Here is a 15,471-nt window from a genome sequence, read left to right as displayed (position 1 = left end):
GATAGGTGGCACTGATAGGTGGCTCTGATAGGTGGCACTGCTGGGCGGCACTGATGGGCACTGATGGGCACTGGTAGATGACACTGATGGGCACGGATATGTGGCACTGAGGTGCAGCAATGCTTTTGAGGCAGATTGTGGGCACTGATAGGTGGCACTGTGGGCACTGATGTATGGCACTGTGGGTACTGATGTATGGCACTGTGGGCACTGATGTTTGGCACTGCTGGGTGGCATTATGGGCACTGATGGGTGGCACTGCTGTGTGGCACTTTTTTAATCATCTGGGGGTTACTGGCAGGAGGCAGGTGGGCACTGATACGCTGGCCGTGAACGGGACTGATGTCCCGATCACGGCCGCCGGTGATCGGCTCTTTTTTTTTCTCCTCGCGCTGTCAGCGCGAGGAGGAAAAATAGCCAATTACCGGCTCCGTTGTATCACATGATCAGCTGTCATTGGCTGACAGCTGATCACGTGGTAAGGGGTCGGGATCGACCCCTTGCTCCGATCTGTGATCAGGCGAGTCTCATAGACTCGCCGATCACAGAGCGCGCCGCGCGTGCCCCTCAGGGGGCGCGCAGGCCGCTCGTGCACGGGACGACGTCAATAGACATCTTCCCGGCAAAGCAGGTCCACGCTGTAGCCATCATTCGGCTATAGCGCGGATCTCAAGAGGTTAATCACTTCTGCTGTGTTTATTTTTTGCGCTAGTACCAAAAAAGGCCAACAATTTCATAAAAAACATATTTTTTTTACTTTCTGCTATAAAACATATCCAATAAAAAATAGAAATTCTAATTTCTTCATCAATTTAGGTCAATGTGTATCCTGCTACATGTTTTTGGTAAACAAAATCCCAATAAGCGTATTGCGGCATTGACAGGATGGCGATCTGCCTTGTTTACATCGGCAGGTCATCGGTCTCTCTGGGAAGTGATCACGGGTGGCCGGCAGACATTGCGTCTGCCGGACCCGTGGATTGGCTCCTACTCTGGTGAATCAGCACTCTGTTGGCTACTGCACAAAATGATGTACAGGTATGTTGTTTCGCGTTAGACCCCTTTCACACTGAGGGCTTTTTGCAGGCGCTATAGCATTAAAAATAGCGCCTGCAAACCACCCTAAAACAGCTGCTCCATTCACTCCAGTGTGAAAGCCGGAGGGCTTTCACACTGGAGCATTGTGCTGGCAGGGCTTCAGAAAAAGTCCCACCAGCAGCTTCCTTGGAGCGGTGAAGGAGCGGTGAACTCACCGCTCCTCCACCACTCCTTCCCATTGAAATCAATGGGGCAGCGCTGTCATACCGCCGGCAAAATGCCACTGCGGTGGCGTTATGCGGGTGGATTTAACCCCTTTTCAGTCGATAGCGGGGGGTTAAAACTGGCCCGCTAGCGGCCGAATAGCGTAGCTAAAACAACGGTAAATCGGCACTAAAAATATCGCTGCTTTACTGCTGATACGCTGGGTGGCACAATGTTAAAGGAGTCTAATAGAGTCGACCTGCGGCAGTATATGTACTGCGGCCAGTTGGCAATTGGTTAAAGGGGTTGTAAAGGTTCATTTAAAAAAAAAATAACAAACATGTTATTCTTACCTCCTCTGTGCAAGGGTTTTGCACAGAGTGGCCCCGATCCTCCTCTTCTGGGGTCACCCAGCGGCGCTCCTGGCTCCTCCCAACATAGAGTGCCCCCTCGGAGACCCGCATTCCAAGGGGACACCTGTGCAGATGTGCTCCCGAGTCTTGCTGCTGCGTTCATTGATACAGACAGCAGGACTCTGCCCTGCCCCTGGGTCACTGAATTTGATCAACTGCCAATGGCTGTGCTCCTATCAATCTATCCAATGAGGACCCGAGACAGTGGCTGGAGCTACTGTGCTCGTCCCCGTCGCTGCAACGATCGGGATAAGGTAAGTGAAAGGGGGGCTCGGAGGGACTGCTGCACTAGAGAAGGTTTTTAACCTTAATGCATAGAATGCATTAAGGTGAAAAACCACAAGGGTTTACAACCCCTTTAAAAGCCGCTGAGATCACTCGGTTCTCTGCCTTCAGTGAGCAGAGCGCCTGTGACTGTCAGTCACCAGATCTCTGCTCTGCTCTTCAAGTGGAGGAGCGGGAATGGCTGACTCAAGCTCTTGGCAGATCACTGAAAGGCTAAGCCTGCTGCTGGTCCAGGCATCTGGGTGGATCCGCCAGGACCGACTCTGTGACATCAGCCATCAGCAGGCTTTAGCCCGGTGTCACCTGAAAACGGGTCTCAGTAGTGCAAAACGAACTACAGTCCTGTGGTCCCTAGGGTGACCACATTTCAAAAGTGCCCTTCAGGGACACCCCCCTTCTCAAAAAAAGATGAGGGGGGACAATGTAGTCTCAGGGTTGACAGGAAATTCGGCAGCGAAATGATTTGTCGGGCAAATGGCTGGCATCCCGACACCATGCTAGATATGGTCATGATGGTCAAATCACATTATTTCTATTTCCACATTGTAATATATCATGAAATAGTTCAACTCACCATAATGCAGATTCAGTGGGAACCCTGAGCTTGTCACTTGACACCAGATGCAGCATGCCACCGTCGCCTGCCCCCAGATGCAGCTTGTTATTTGCCACCATCACCTGCCACCAGATGCAGCGCGTCACTTGCCACTGTTGCCGGCCACCAGATGCAGTGTGCCACATTCCACCTGTAGCCTACCACCATATGCAGTGTGCCACTTGCCACCTATAGCTTGCCACCAGATGCAGTGTGCCATTTCCCACCCATAGCCTGCCGCCAGATGCAATGTGCCCACTTGCCACCCATAGCCTGCCACCAGATACAGTGTGCCACTTGCCACCCATAGCCTGCCACCAGATACAGTGTGCCACTTGCCACCCATAGCCTGCCACCAGATGTGTGCCACTTGCCACCCATAGCCTGCCACCAGATGTGTGCCACTTGCCTGCCACCAGATGCAGTGTGCCACTTGCCACCCATAGCCTGTCACTAGATACAGTGTGCCACTTGCCACCCGTAGGCTACCAACAGATACAGTGTGGCAGCCTATCAGATACAGGTGCTGATGTGGGTGGAGACAGCAGTGCAGCACTAAGCGTGGGCCTCGCTCCCGGCCTCACTGACAGATTGAGAGTCTGTGATGTCACTGGCTGCTAGACGCCAGGTGGGCCGGCCCTAGCAACCAGTTCCGGAAGTGTAAGGAAATTGAATTACTCGTTAGTAGGTGGTGGCCATGACCTAAATTTCATTCCGGGACACTGTATTGTCCCTGATTGAAGGTGCCCGGGACCAGGGACAGAGATGGCAATTGCGGGACAGTCCCGGGCAATCCAGGACACGTGGGCACCCTAGTGGTCCCCAAGAGAAGCATAGCTAAAATAGCTTTGGCTGTACTTCTCCTTTAAAAACCAAGGCAAGAACAAACAATAGGAGGTGTGAGAGGGTGAGGGGGCCTTAAAAAACTGATCTCAGGGTTTAGGGGTTAAGGGTGCCGAAGTTATGTGGGGCGGTGTATTACATATCCCGCTGCGAGTTCCACCGAGAGCAAAAACTCCCATTATTTACACAGAAGGTGTGATTATTCCACTCAGTTATCTTATAGAAAAGCCTTTTTCAACCAGGGTGCCTTGAGGTTTCTTCAGGGGCGCCTTGGCAAAATAAATAAAAATTGCCCCAAAACTGGATACAAGCCGGTGGGTGAAGCCTGCCTTTTAGTTACACAAAACCACAGGTTTTCATTGTTCACCACTACAACCTTCTAGCTGCCAACTTCCTAACGATCCAAGGACATCATCAGTTGATAAGAAGAAAGTCAGTTGCCTGCATATAATCCTTGTTCCTTGTTTGACCCTCCCCTGCCCCTCTCCATCAGGGTCGGGATCACATTAGCTGAGTGATGGAGAAAAACTGAGGGAGAAGAGAAACATTGGAATACTACTCAGTACCATTGTGCAAAAGTGTATTTGCTTTGGAAGAATAAATCACCTTCAATGTTGGGTGTCCCATGTGAGTGGATGTTGCTGCGTTATGCAAGTCTATTAGAATAGTTTTTACATTTTAGAATGGAGGGCCTCCAGATTGTCCACCATTTTAAAGGGTGCCTTGACTGAAAAAAGGTTAAGAAACACTGTTATAGAACTAGGTAGAATGTTCTTTCACTTTCCTACCACAGACAGTATCTGATGATGCTGCTCATGATAAAAGGAAACAAAGCTAGTGCACTGATCTATGGTTTGCATCTCAACACTTTTTGTTGCATGTGTAACCCCTTAAATACCGGGTACTTTTACCCCCTTCCTGCCCAGTCCAATTTTCAGCTTTCAGCGCTGTTGCACTTTGAATGACAATTGTGCGGTCAGGCAACACTGTACACAAATTCATTTTTTATCATTTTCTTCACACAAATAGAGCTTTCTTTTGGTGGTATTTAATCACCACTGGGTGTTTAATCTTTTGATAAAAAACAAAAAAGACCAAAAATTGTGAAAAAAAAGAAGTAATTTTTCTCTTTCAATGATATGCTATCATGAGGCAGCACTGATGAGGAGGCACTAATATGAAGTATTAATGGGCACTGATAGGCAGCACCAATGGACACAGAGTGGCCTTACTGATGGGCACTGTTGGAGTTGCATTGTAATCAAGGTTCTGATGATTAGTGCCCTGATTACCTATACATGTCTCCCCTGTGAGGAGATGCCGCTGATCGGCTCTCCTCTCCTCACACTCTGTCAGTGTGAGGTGAGGAGGGCCAATAATCTGCATCTTCTTGTTTACATGTGATGGGCTGTGATTGGACACAGCTGATCACATGGGTCAAGATCTGTGGCCACGGCTAAACTGGGCACCATCATATGACGTTGTCCCAGAACAACAACCACTCCACCATCATTTGTCCATACATACAAAATGACATTTAAATCCTGCAAGGCTATTTAAAACACCTGAACATAATCAGCAAATAAGCAAAAAATATGGAGATTTGGTCACAACATATGGCCATATACAGTGCTTAAGCCCACTACTGCGTCAAAATACCCCTGTATTGTATGTGGATTTTCCTTTAGTAAATAAGGCCCATTGTCACTGTAAACACAAAATTACCTAAAAAACTGGTATTGAGCATTGAAAGAAGAAGCCACACATTGTTAATTTTCAATTGTTTTACTGTGTGCACATTCACACAATTTTTTTTTGGTAAAAATGTTTTTTTTGTTGTAAATAGGCATGTTTAATAACATAACATACAAAACTCTGGAACTTACAAAGTTCAAAGTAGAAAAACAGAAGGCAATATCAGACATTCTATTGTCCAAAGTGTCTTGATATTGGCGTCACCAGATGCGGTGATGTCACCCCTGTAAAAGGCAAATTTTGAAGATGCACACAAATTGGGGATGTGCTATCTCCCATCATGGTGGATCCATGGACGTGTTTTGGGGGGGCAACCCCTTCCTCTCACCTACTTCATTTGGGAGGAAGGGGTTGCACCCACCAAACGCATACATTGAAATCCCCCGATGGCAGATAGCACATGTTGACACACTGTGTGCATCTTCAAAATTTGGCTTTTACTAATTCCTAAAAAAAGTGTTTTTAAGACAACAATAATTGAGAAAATGGTTGTATTTTGAAGATCTTTTAAATTCTCCCCAACATATCAATCATGTTCTTCATTTGTTGCTCCAGAAAATTTAGTTTATTTCTTATGATGTCAGTTTCACAATTCTATGTCATGATGTCCTGGATTAGTAGTTGTGTACTTGCGAATATTTGAGCTTGCTCTTTCACAACCAGCAAATCACCTAGAAAATTTTGGAAAAATATGTCTTATAAATATGCAGGCATACATATATTACCTGAAGCTGGGGTGTCAGACACTCACCTGTTGTGGTGACAAGTTTGCTAAGTTCCTCCACCTCTCCTTCCTCCAGATCCTTGAGGTGTGGTGGTTTTTGGAGTTCCCCTTCTTTCTCAGGTGGGGGGTTCCTGGTGTCCTCTGTTAAGAGGTGTCCTCCGAGTCTTTGGTCCCCTATGAGAACTAAACAAAATATATACTTTAGCACATAGATATTTAACCTGTATCTGCTCAAAACATTGTATTTAATGAGCGAACAATGTTTCCTACAACCGATTACTGTGCCTGAAACTTGCCATTTTAAAATGTCCTGCAGTAAAGAAAATCACATGGCGCAGCATGCAAGTAATAATAAAGAATCTGACCGCACGACAACTACTTACTTTTTCTAACTACCCTCTTGATCCTCCTGTACTGATCCAGCTCCCTCAGTTTCAGGTCTGACCAGCGTTTCCTTATTTGCTCCTTTGTTCATCGTACCCCAAAATTTGTGTGCAGACTCTTCACAACTTTAATCATAATTTCTTTCACATTCGGGTTGGTGTACGGTCTATTCTTGCCATCATAGTCATTCCTCCTCAAGATCTCCACCATCTCAAGAAAGGACATATTTGTAGCCTTAAATAGTCGCCTCCAGGACCGGACGTTTCAGCCCTCGGGCTTTCCTCCTCCTCGTTACTCCAATCACACACCTGCTGTGTCTCCGCCATGTCGCTCCTACTGCTTGCCGAAGAGAAGGGGCAGGAATACACTAGAAAGAACGTCAGGGGCAGGTGCTGCGGGCGACCCATGCGCAGTGTATATAAAGTAACATGCCTGTGTCGTACGTTGTGCTGAGAAAGGAGGACAAACGTTCTAACGAAGGTAAAATCTTAACTTTGGTACATCAGTGGACTGTACTGCTTCAAGATTGAGGCCTATATTGGGATACGATTATGAGAGTTTAGGCTGACATTAGTGTTTTTGTCTTGTGTATTGTCTTTACAGAAAATATTAATCACTTTAAGGACCCAGACATTATGGCCAGTTTCATTGACAAGTACAGGGAGATGCAGAATTTGTGGGAGGTGAAACACAGTTTATATTATAATAAACAAGCTAGGAAGTCAACGCTGGAGAAACTTCTGGAATTTGTGAAGACTCGAGTCCCAGATATAACCAACCAGTTCTTGGAAAGGAAAATTGGGATCTTGAGGAACATGTATAAGAAGGAGCATAATATGATCCAGAAATCACTCTGATCAGGAGCATCAGCAGCACAAGTGTATGTCCCCAGGCTGTGGTACTTCAACAAACTGAAGTTTCTGGACGACCAGACTGAAACCAGGGAATCACTTTTGACCCTTCCCTGCAGCCTTCCCTCCACCCTTCCCTTCACCTTTCTCTCAATCCCAGAAGAGGCTGACGAGGAACAACCTGGGCCTTCCATCCTGGAAGAAGTGGATGCACCCAGCTGGAGCCAGGTATAATTTTTTTAGACATATTTATTGTCCTAATATTAATGATGTTATAACTAGATGTTATAATTGATTACAAATTAATGATTTTATCAAAAAAATTATGTATACATTTCAATTGACAGTAGTGGCCAAAAATGCTTGGAAAAATACTGGGGACAAAATGATAGTCTTTTCTATTTAGTAACATTGAATTTGCAAGTCATGAGCTGAAATTTTTTTGTAATTGATGAAGAAAAAACTAAAACTATGTTCCTTTTTTATACACAGGATGAGCTCAGCCAGGAGGAGGGTCTGGAAAGTGACAGCCAGGAGGAGGCCATTCCCAGTGTCAGCCAGGAGGTGTGCGGGCCCAGTGTCAGCCAGGAGGTGTGCGGGCCCAGTGTTAGCCAGAAGGAGGCCATGCCCAGTGGCAGCCAGGAGGAGGGCTGGCCCAGTGGCAGCCAGGGAGTGAGTGGGCCCAGTAGGAGCCTCACCCAATCCCAGGTGCCTCCCCTCTTCCTTACCACAAAAAGTCCCAGGAAGGGGATGATGACGGAGAAGGCAGCACTGGGCCTCATTAGGGAAGCAAACAATGTTCTCAGGAGCCCCCCTAACGCTGAAGAGGCCTATGGCTGCTATCTAGCCACCAGGTTGCTAGAATTGGAGAAGGGCCAACGCCTCCTCTGTGAGGGAATTATTTTTGAGCCCTTCAGAAGGTGTTGAGGGGTCAGCTGACTGAGAACAGCCACATATATAAGCAAGCCCATCCTCCTGCTGCTCCTCCTCCTCCTCCTATCACAAGTCCACCACCAGAGCCACAGCCTCCAAGGAAGGCTGCAGGTAAGGGTGCAGAGAAGGCTGCAGTGAAGCGTGGAGGGAAGGCTGCAGCAAGGAGAACAAAGTGATGACCTGGCTTTAGTCTGGTCTGACAGAAGACGTATGCTGGTGTAGTACCACACACAGCCTGGGGACAGATATGTCATCTGCTGCTGGTCCTAATCTCTGGGATTCCTGGACCAGATTGTGCTCCAAATTATATGAACTCTGCCGATCCCCACTGAGCAGGCAAAGGACAGGTCCGTCTCTGCACACTGCGCAGGGATGGACCTGTCAGAGCGCCGCTCTCCCCTATGGGACCGCAGTGTCCGTCGTCACCCGATCCGATGACGGATGGAAAAGTAGGTTTTTCACACTTTTTTGGAACGGAGCGGGTCGGATGTCTGCGGACATGTCACCGCTGACATCCGACGCTCCATGGACCTCTATGGAGCATCCGTTCAGGTCCGCCTGAAAAACTGACAGGCGGACCTGAACGGATCGGTAGTGTGAAAGAGGCCTTAGATTGCACACAGGAGGACATCATTTCACTAATTATATGATTTCCGAAGGTAATTGGTTGCACCGGAGCTTTTTGTGGGCTTCATAACAAAGGGGGTGAATACATACGCACACGCCAATTATCAGTTTTTTATTTCTGAAAAATAGTTTTATGTATATATTTTTCTAATTTTACTTCGCCAACTTAGACTATTGTGTTCTGATCCATCACATATAATTCAGATTAAAAAAAACATTGAACTAAAGGCTGTAATGTAACAAAATAGGTAAACAGCCAAGGGGGTGAATATTTTTGCAAGGCACTATATAAAAAAAGCACTAATTATCTATTAAAAAGTGTTTTCCAGGGCTAAACTTTTCATCCAATTTGTAAATCGCTGCCTTTGTAAATCTTGAAAGCCAATACAAAGGAATAATAACGGTAAAACAGCACTTGAGGGTTTAACCAGTAATTGTTTTTGTACAATGCTCCATCGAGGGGGTGAGGGTGGGTGGCAGGGAGTGTGTCCTATGCCTACATACAATGCATCTGGAAAGTATTCACAGCGCTTGCCTTTTTCCACATTTTGTTATGTTACAGTGCCTTGAAAAAAGTATTCATACCCATTGAAATTTTCCACATTTTGTCATCTTACAACCAAAAACCTAAATGTATTTTATTGGGTTTTTATGTGATAGACCAAACACAAAGTAGCCCATAATTGTGAAGTGGAAGGAAAATTATAGTTTTCCAAATTTTTTCCAAATAAATATATGAAAAGTGTGGGCGTGGATTTGTATTCAGCCCCCTTTACTCTGATACCCCTAACTAAAATCTATTGGAACCAATTGCCCTCAGTCACCTAATTAGTAAATTGAGTCCACCTGTGTGTAATTTAATCTCAGTATAAATACAGCTGTTCTGTGAAGCCCCCAGAGGTTTGTTAGAAAACCTTAGCAAACAAACAGCATCATGAAGGCCAAAGAACGGACCAGACAGGTCAGGGATAAAGTTGTGAAGAAGTTTAAAGCAGGGTTAGGCTACAAAAAAATATCCCAAGCTTTGAACATCTCACAAAGCACTTTTCAATCTATCATCCAAAAATGGAAAGAATATGGTATAGCTGCAAACCTACCAAGACATAGTCGTCCACCTAAACTGACAGGTCAGGCAAGGAGAGCATCAATCAGAGAAGCAGCCAAGAGGCCCATGGTAACTCTGGAGGCACTGCAGAGATCCACAGCTCAGGTGGGAGAATCTGTCCACAGGACAACTATTAGTCGTGCTCTCCACAAATCTGACCTTTATGGAAGAGTGGCAAAGAAAGTCATTGTTGAAAGAAAGCCATAAGAAGTCCCGTTTGCAGTTTGTGATAAGCCATATGGGGGACACAGCAAACACGTGGAAAAAGGTGCTCTGGTCAGATGAGACCAAAATTCAACTTTTTGGCCTAAAAGCAAAATGCTATGTGTGGGGGGAAAACTAACACTGCAGATCTCCCTGAACACGCCATGCCCATTGTGACACATGGTGGTGGCAGCATCATGTGGTGGGGATGCTTTTCTTCAGCAGGGACAGGGAAGCTGGTCAGAGTTGATGGGAAGATGAATGGAGCCAAATACAGGGCAATCTTAAATGAAACCCTGTTAGAGTCTGCAAAAGACTTGAGACTGGGGTGGAGGTTCACCTTCCACAGGACAGAGACTTTAAACCAGGGGTCTCAAACTGGCGGCCCTCCAGCTGTTGTGGAACTACAAGTCCCATCATGCCTCTGCCTTTGGGAGTCATGCCTGTAACTCTCACCCTTGCAATGCATCATGGGACTTGTAGTTTCACAACAACTGGAGGGCCGCCAGTTTGAGACCCCTGCTTTAAACATACAGCCAGAGCTACAATGGAATAATTTAGATCAAAACATAGTAATATGTCAGGATGACCCAGCCCAAGCCCAGACCCAAATCGAATTGAGAATCTGTGGCATGACTTGGAAATTGTTGTTCACAGACAATCTCCATCCAATCTGACAGAGCTTGAGCTATTTTGCAAAGAAGAATGAGCAAAACTGTCACTCTCTAGATGTGCAAAGCTGGATATAGACAAGCCCCCTTTCAGATATTTATTTGTAAAAAAAAATTGAAAACCATTTATCATTTTCCTTCCACTGCACAATTATGTGACACTTTGTGTTGGTCTATCACATAAAACCCCCATAAAATACATTTACGTTTTTGGTTGTAACATGACAAAATGTGGTCATTTACAAGAGGTATGAATACTTTTTCAAGGCACTGTACAGCCCGTTTCCAAAATGGATTAAAATCCTTTATTTTCTTCAGTATTCTACAAATAATACCCCATAATGACAAGATGAAAGAAATTTGTTGGAAATCTTTGCAAATGTAAAAAAAAAAAAAAAATCTAATTTTTTTAAATCACAAAAATTCACATCATTTGCCATGGCACTTAAAATAGAACTCTGGTGCATCCTGTTTCCATTGATCATCCTGGAGAAGTTTCTACAACTTGATTGGAGTTCACGTGTGAAACATTTATTTTTAATAAATTTGCATAGATTTCAAAGAAACTTCTTTCATGTTGTCATCATGGGGTATTTTTTGTAGAATTTTGAGGAAAATAATGAATTTAATACATTTTGGAATAAGGCTGTAACATAACAAAATGTGGAAAAAGTGAAGCGTTGTAAATACTTTCCGCATGCACTATATATTTGCCAATAAGTGTCCCTCTGTCCCTCATTCCCATCTTAGTTGGGAGGTATATTCCCATTTGCACAGAGGCCTGTACACTGTGAATGGCCCATTTCTTTATGTGTTCCCAGCTGGTATGTGCTGGATGCAGGCAGTCCAATCATGTTTATGAGGACACAATTTATCGGGTGTGCAAACCTGAACCCCGCTCACCCACAAATTAGGACAAGAGGATGTGCAGCTGCTGCATCCCCATAGACTTGAATGGGCCGATGCACCCATGATAATGAGGACAAAAAGCACAGCTTAAAAAAAGAACAAAATTGATTTTATTTACTAACCTTTGTGTGTTCCAGTTTTCTGATTCTTCTTAGGCACTGGTGACATAGGCCTGGCCTCACAGATGCCCCCTGAGATGGACATGTCTCCAGTGCCTTCCAGGGATATCTCATTCCTAAAATGTGAGATATTGGGAGTACATTTTTTTTTTTTTTTTTTTTTTTTTTTACTAAAGTATTAGGTATTGTTGTACTGCATATGCATGAAATTATACCCATATGGACAGGTTGAACTAGTTAGCTTCTGTTGGTCTTTTTGGTGGGTTCTGCTCTGGGTCCAGCCCACTTGTCCTATGACATATAAATTGGGTCAGTGGTCTGGTACACAGAGGGGAGAAGGGGGAGAGGGGATTTTGGAGTTCTTTTGGAGAGAGATTCCCCCAGAGACTTGGAGAAAGGGGAGTGCCAGCACAGCTGTGGCCTATGAGACCATCAGGGATGAAGATGGATGAAGAGACCAGTATGAGTAGGAGAATGTCGCTTGTAATGGCCTGCTTATTAAGACTTTTAACTTGGGGTTCGCCCTGAAGACACCAATAATGGAGATTTTCCTCTGAAGGACTATGATTACTGGACTACACTTCTTCAGATATGCCGGGGAAGCACTCAAGCCTGTAGCCATAGTTAGGGAATAAGGAAAAGCATCATGTCTTGAGTGTTGGATGGTGAAATGCCTATTTTTGCACTTGCCTGGTCTGAAGTTATTAAAGAGATGTACTCCAATGCCGCGTACACATGATCAGACTATCCGGCGGACTTGGTCCGACGGACCAGAGTCTACCGGACAATCCGCCCATGTGTGGCGGACTTTTTCTTTCCAAAAGTCCGGCGGACTTAGAAAGAAGTTTTGACTCAAATTTGTCCGCCAGACTCGGCAATCCGGCCACCCGGAAAGAAGAACTGAAGAGGGGGACAAGACCCCCGAAGTCAGAAGAAGAGGCGGCGGCGACAGAAGACCGGGCCACCGCTAGTAAAGGAGCTGGAAAAAGAAAGCGGAGGCCCGTCAAGAAGAACTGAAGAGGGGGACAAGACCCCCGAAGTCAGAAGAAGACCCCGGATGGCGGCGATAAAGAAGAAAGCCGGACTCCTCCGCTAGTAAAAGAACTAGCAGAAGATATCGGAGGAGTCCGGCGAGAAGACCCCCCAAGGCGAAAGACCACCGGAGCTGTGCAATAAATTATTTTAAAAACAAGTGTTGTGTTTTTTTCTTTACACTTTTTTCACCAGGTGAATGGGTAGGGATACATGGTACCCCAATACTCATTCACATAGGGTGGGGGGCCAGTATCTGGGGGCCTGCTTATTAAAGAGGGCTCCCGGATTCCAATTCCGGACCTAGTCCACCGGAAAAGTCCTGTCGTTTGTGAGCAGGTCCGCTCGTTCGGAAAGTCTGGCGGACCTCCGCTGCAAAGTCCGGCGGTTTGTCCGATCGTGTGTACGCGGCATCAGTAATCGGCACACACATTGTTCACTGAGCGTGTCTTAACATGTTGGGCTACAAAGACATCAGTGTAGAGGGAAGTAGTGTGAAGACACATGGTTACCTAGAGTAATGGAAGTTTAACAAGCAGCCTGATGATAGTGTGTACCTGTTATAGCAGTGAGGGAGACCACTCCTTCTGCTAGTGGTCTGTCTCCCATAACAACAGGAGTAAATTGCACCGCAGAGGTTCCCCTTCCTATACAGAGGTACGGAAGTTTGAGAGTTAAGTTGAATGCACAGGTGGAGCCCTTGCACAGTGCATCACGGGTCCCACTCCACTACTGAGGAGTAGTAGTGGAAAACACTGGACGCGTGTCCCTCCAAAATGCAAATTATGGCGAAGGTGTACATTGTTACAGGGAATCAAGAGTTAAATGTAGAACAGTTGCAGTGTCAATGTGCATGGTGTACGTTCATCTCTAAGAGAGTATTCCCCCATGGTAGCCTCGGCCTTGTCCCAGGGCATTGGTGAAGACGGCTCAAAGTAAAGGTACCCCATGCAAAGTGACCCTGTACAAGGTGTCATATGTAGCCCAGTAGAACCCACACGGCGTAGGCCTCCCATGTAACCCCACACTTGGTGCCCAACGAGTTAATGGGAAAACATCAAAGATGTGACAAACAACTACTACCTATCCACCCTGCTGCCTACACGCATGATGCCACATCTGTTAAAAGAGAGTCTTCTTTAAAAAAAAAAAAAAGAAAAGAAAAAGAACAGATCAGGAAGACTGGCTTTAACCTTCAGTCTTCCTGTGCCATGTTGAAATAATCAGTTCTAATAATAATCCAGTTAATATCTAATCTGATGTAGGGTCTTTAGATCTATCAAATTAATTATCTGCCGTCGGTTATGAGTGTATTATCTTATCAAGAGACAGGTCTGAAAAAACAGTCCATAAACCATTAAATTATATCTTCCAACGTGGCCAGATATATGAGATCATTAGTGCAGGATTTAAAGTAGAACTCCAGCCAAAATTAATAAGATAACAAATAAATAGCCCAATAAAAATAACAAAACCCTCTTTTCCTACGGTTCCAGCAGGAGACTGTCCACACGGCTTTGTCTCTTTTTCCCCATTGTAGCTTCAGGGGTGTTTAACAAAATCCGGAGGTCTGGATGTCCTGCAAACGAAAGAGGAAGATGTCCTCAAGTTCCTGGCTGCAGGAACGCATTTGGGTGGCACCAACCTCGACTTTCAAATGGAGCAGTATATCTACAAAAGGAAAAGTGATGGTATTTACATTATAAATCTAAAACGGACATGGGAGAAGCTTCTGCTTGCTGCATGTGCCATCGTATACATTGATATGTATCAGCTGATGTTTGTGTGATTTCCTCCAGAAATCCTGGACAGAGGGCTGTTCTGAAATTTGCTTCTGCCTGTGGGACCACCCCAATTGCTGGTCGCGTCACATCTGGTACTTTCGCCAATCAGATTCAAGCTGCTTTTCGTGAATCACACCTGTTAGTTGTGACTGACCCACGTGCTGATCATGAACCACTTACTGAGGTATCATATGTCAATATTCCTACTATTGCTCTCTGCAATACAAATTCACCTCCATGTTATGTGGATATTGCCATCCCCTCTAATAACAAGGGTGCCCATTCTTTTGTGCGGTGGATGCTAGCTCATCAAGTTCTGGCATGAGGGGAACAACCCCCTGTGAACGTCCATGGGAAGTCATGGCTGATCTCTATTTTACCAGGATCGTAAGGGGATTGAGAAGGAAGAACAGGCTACTGCAGGGAAAGCTACCAGTAAAGAGGAACACCAGGGTGAATGGTCTGCAAATGTTCTGGACTTTCCTCAGCCTGAAGTTCCTGACTGGTCAGAAGGAGTACAAGTTCCACCTATGCCCATTCAGCAATTTCCTGCAGAGCGTCCTGGGCTCCCAGCCAGTTAGCACAGCTGACTGGTCTACTGCCCCAACTGCTCAGGCATCAGAATGGGTGGGAACAACTACTTAATGGTCTTAAAAAAAAAAAAAAAAAAACATACCCAGGTTCAAACAACATGGTGGACATTTGAAATAAAACAACATCCAGAGCTATGAGAACTCTGTTGGGATTGCTGTTATTCTATGCTTGCAAGTGTATTCTCCTACACTGGAAGTCCTCGCAGGCTCCTACATCTAATTTCTAGAAATCCATAGTAAACAAAATGGTACCAATCTATAAATACAAATATGAGCCTAGGGGATGTCCTAGTAAATTCTCCAAGGCCTGGGACATCTGGACTGAATCTAAGGAGACAGTGGCTTCCGTCACCATGTCTCCATAGTAAATCTTGTATTATTTCCTTGGTGCAGGTTATGGCT

At 45.4% G+C, this 15,471-nt stretch overlaps 1 pseudogene; it reads left to right on the top strand.

Annotated features, from left to right (window-relative positions):
* Nucleotides 1-1,816: 1,816 nt before the first annotated feature.
* Nucleotides 1,817-15,130, top strand: LOC143975902 (small ribosomal subunit protein uS2 pseudogene; annotated as a pseudogene).
* Nucleotides 15,131-15,471: the final 341 nt, after the last annotated feature.

The sequence above is a fragment of the Lithobates pipiens genome, unplaced genomic scaffold (assembly GCF_037356315.1).
Source record: "Lithobates pipiens isolate NorthernLeopardFrog02 unplaced genomic scaffold, aLitPip1_a1.2 Scaffold_13, whole genome shotgun sequence".
NCBI classification, from domain to species: domain Eukaryota; kingdom Metazoa; phylum Chordata; class Amphibia; order Anura; family Ranidae; genus Lithobates; species Lithobates pipiens.
Note: the sequence above shows the minus strand (reverse complement) of the source record. Positions and strands in the feature narration are given on the sequence as shown.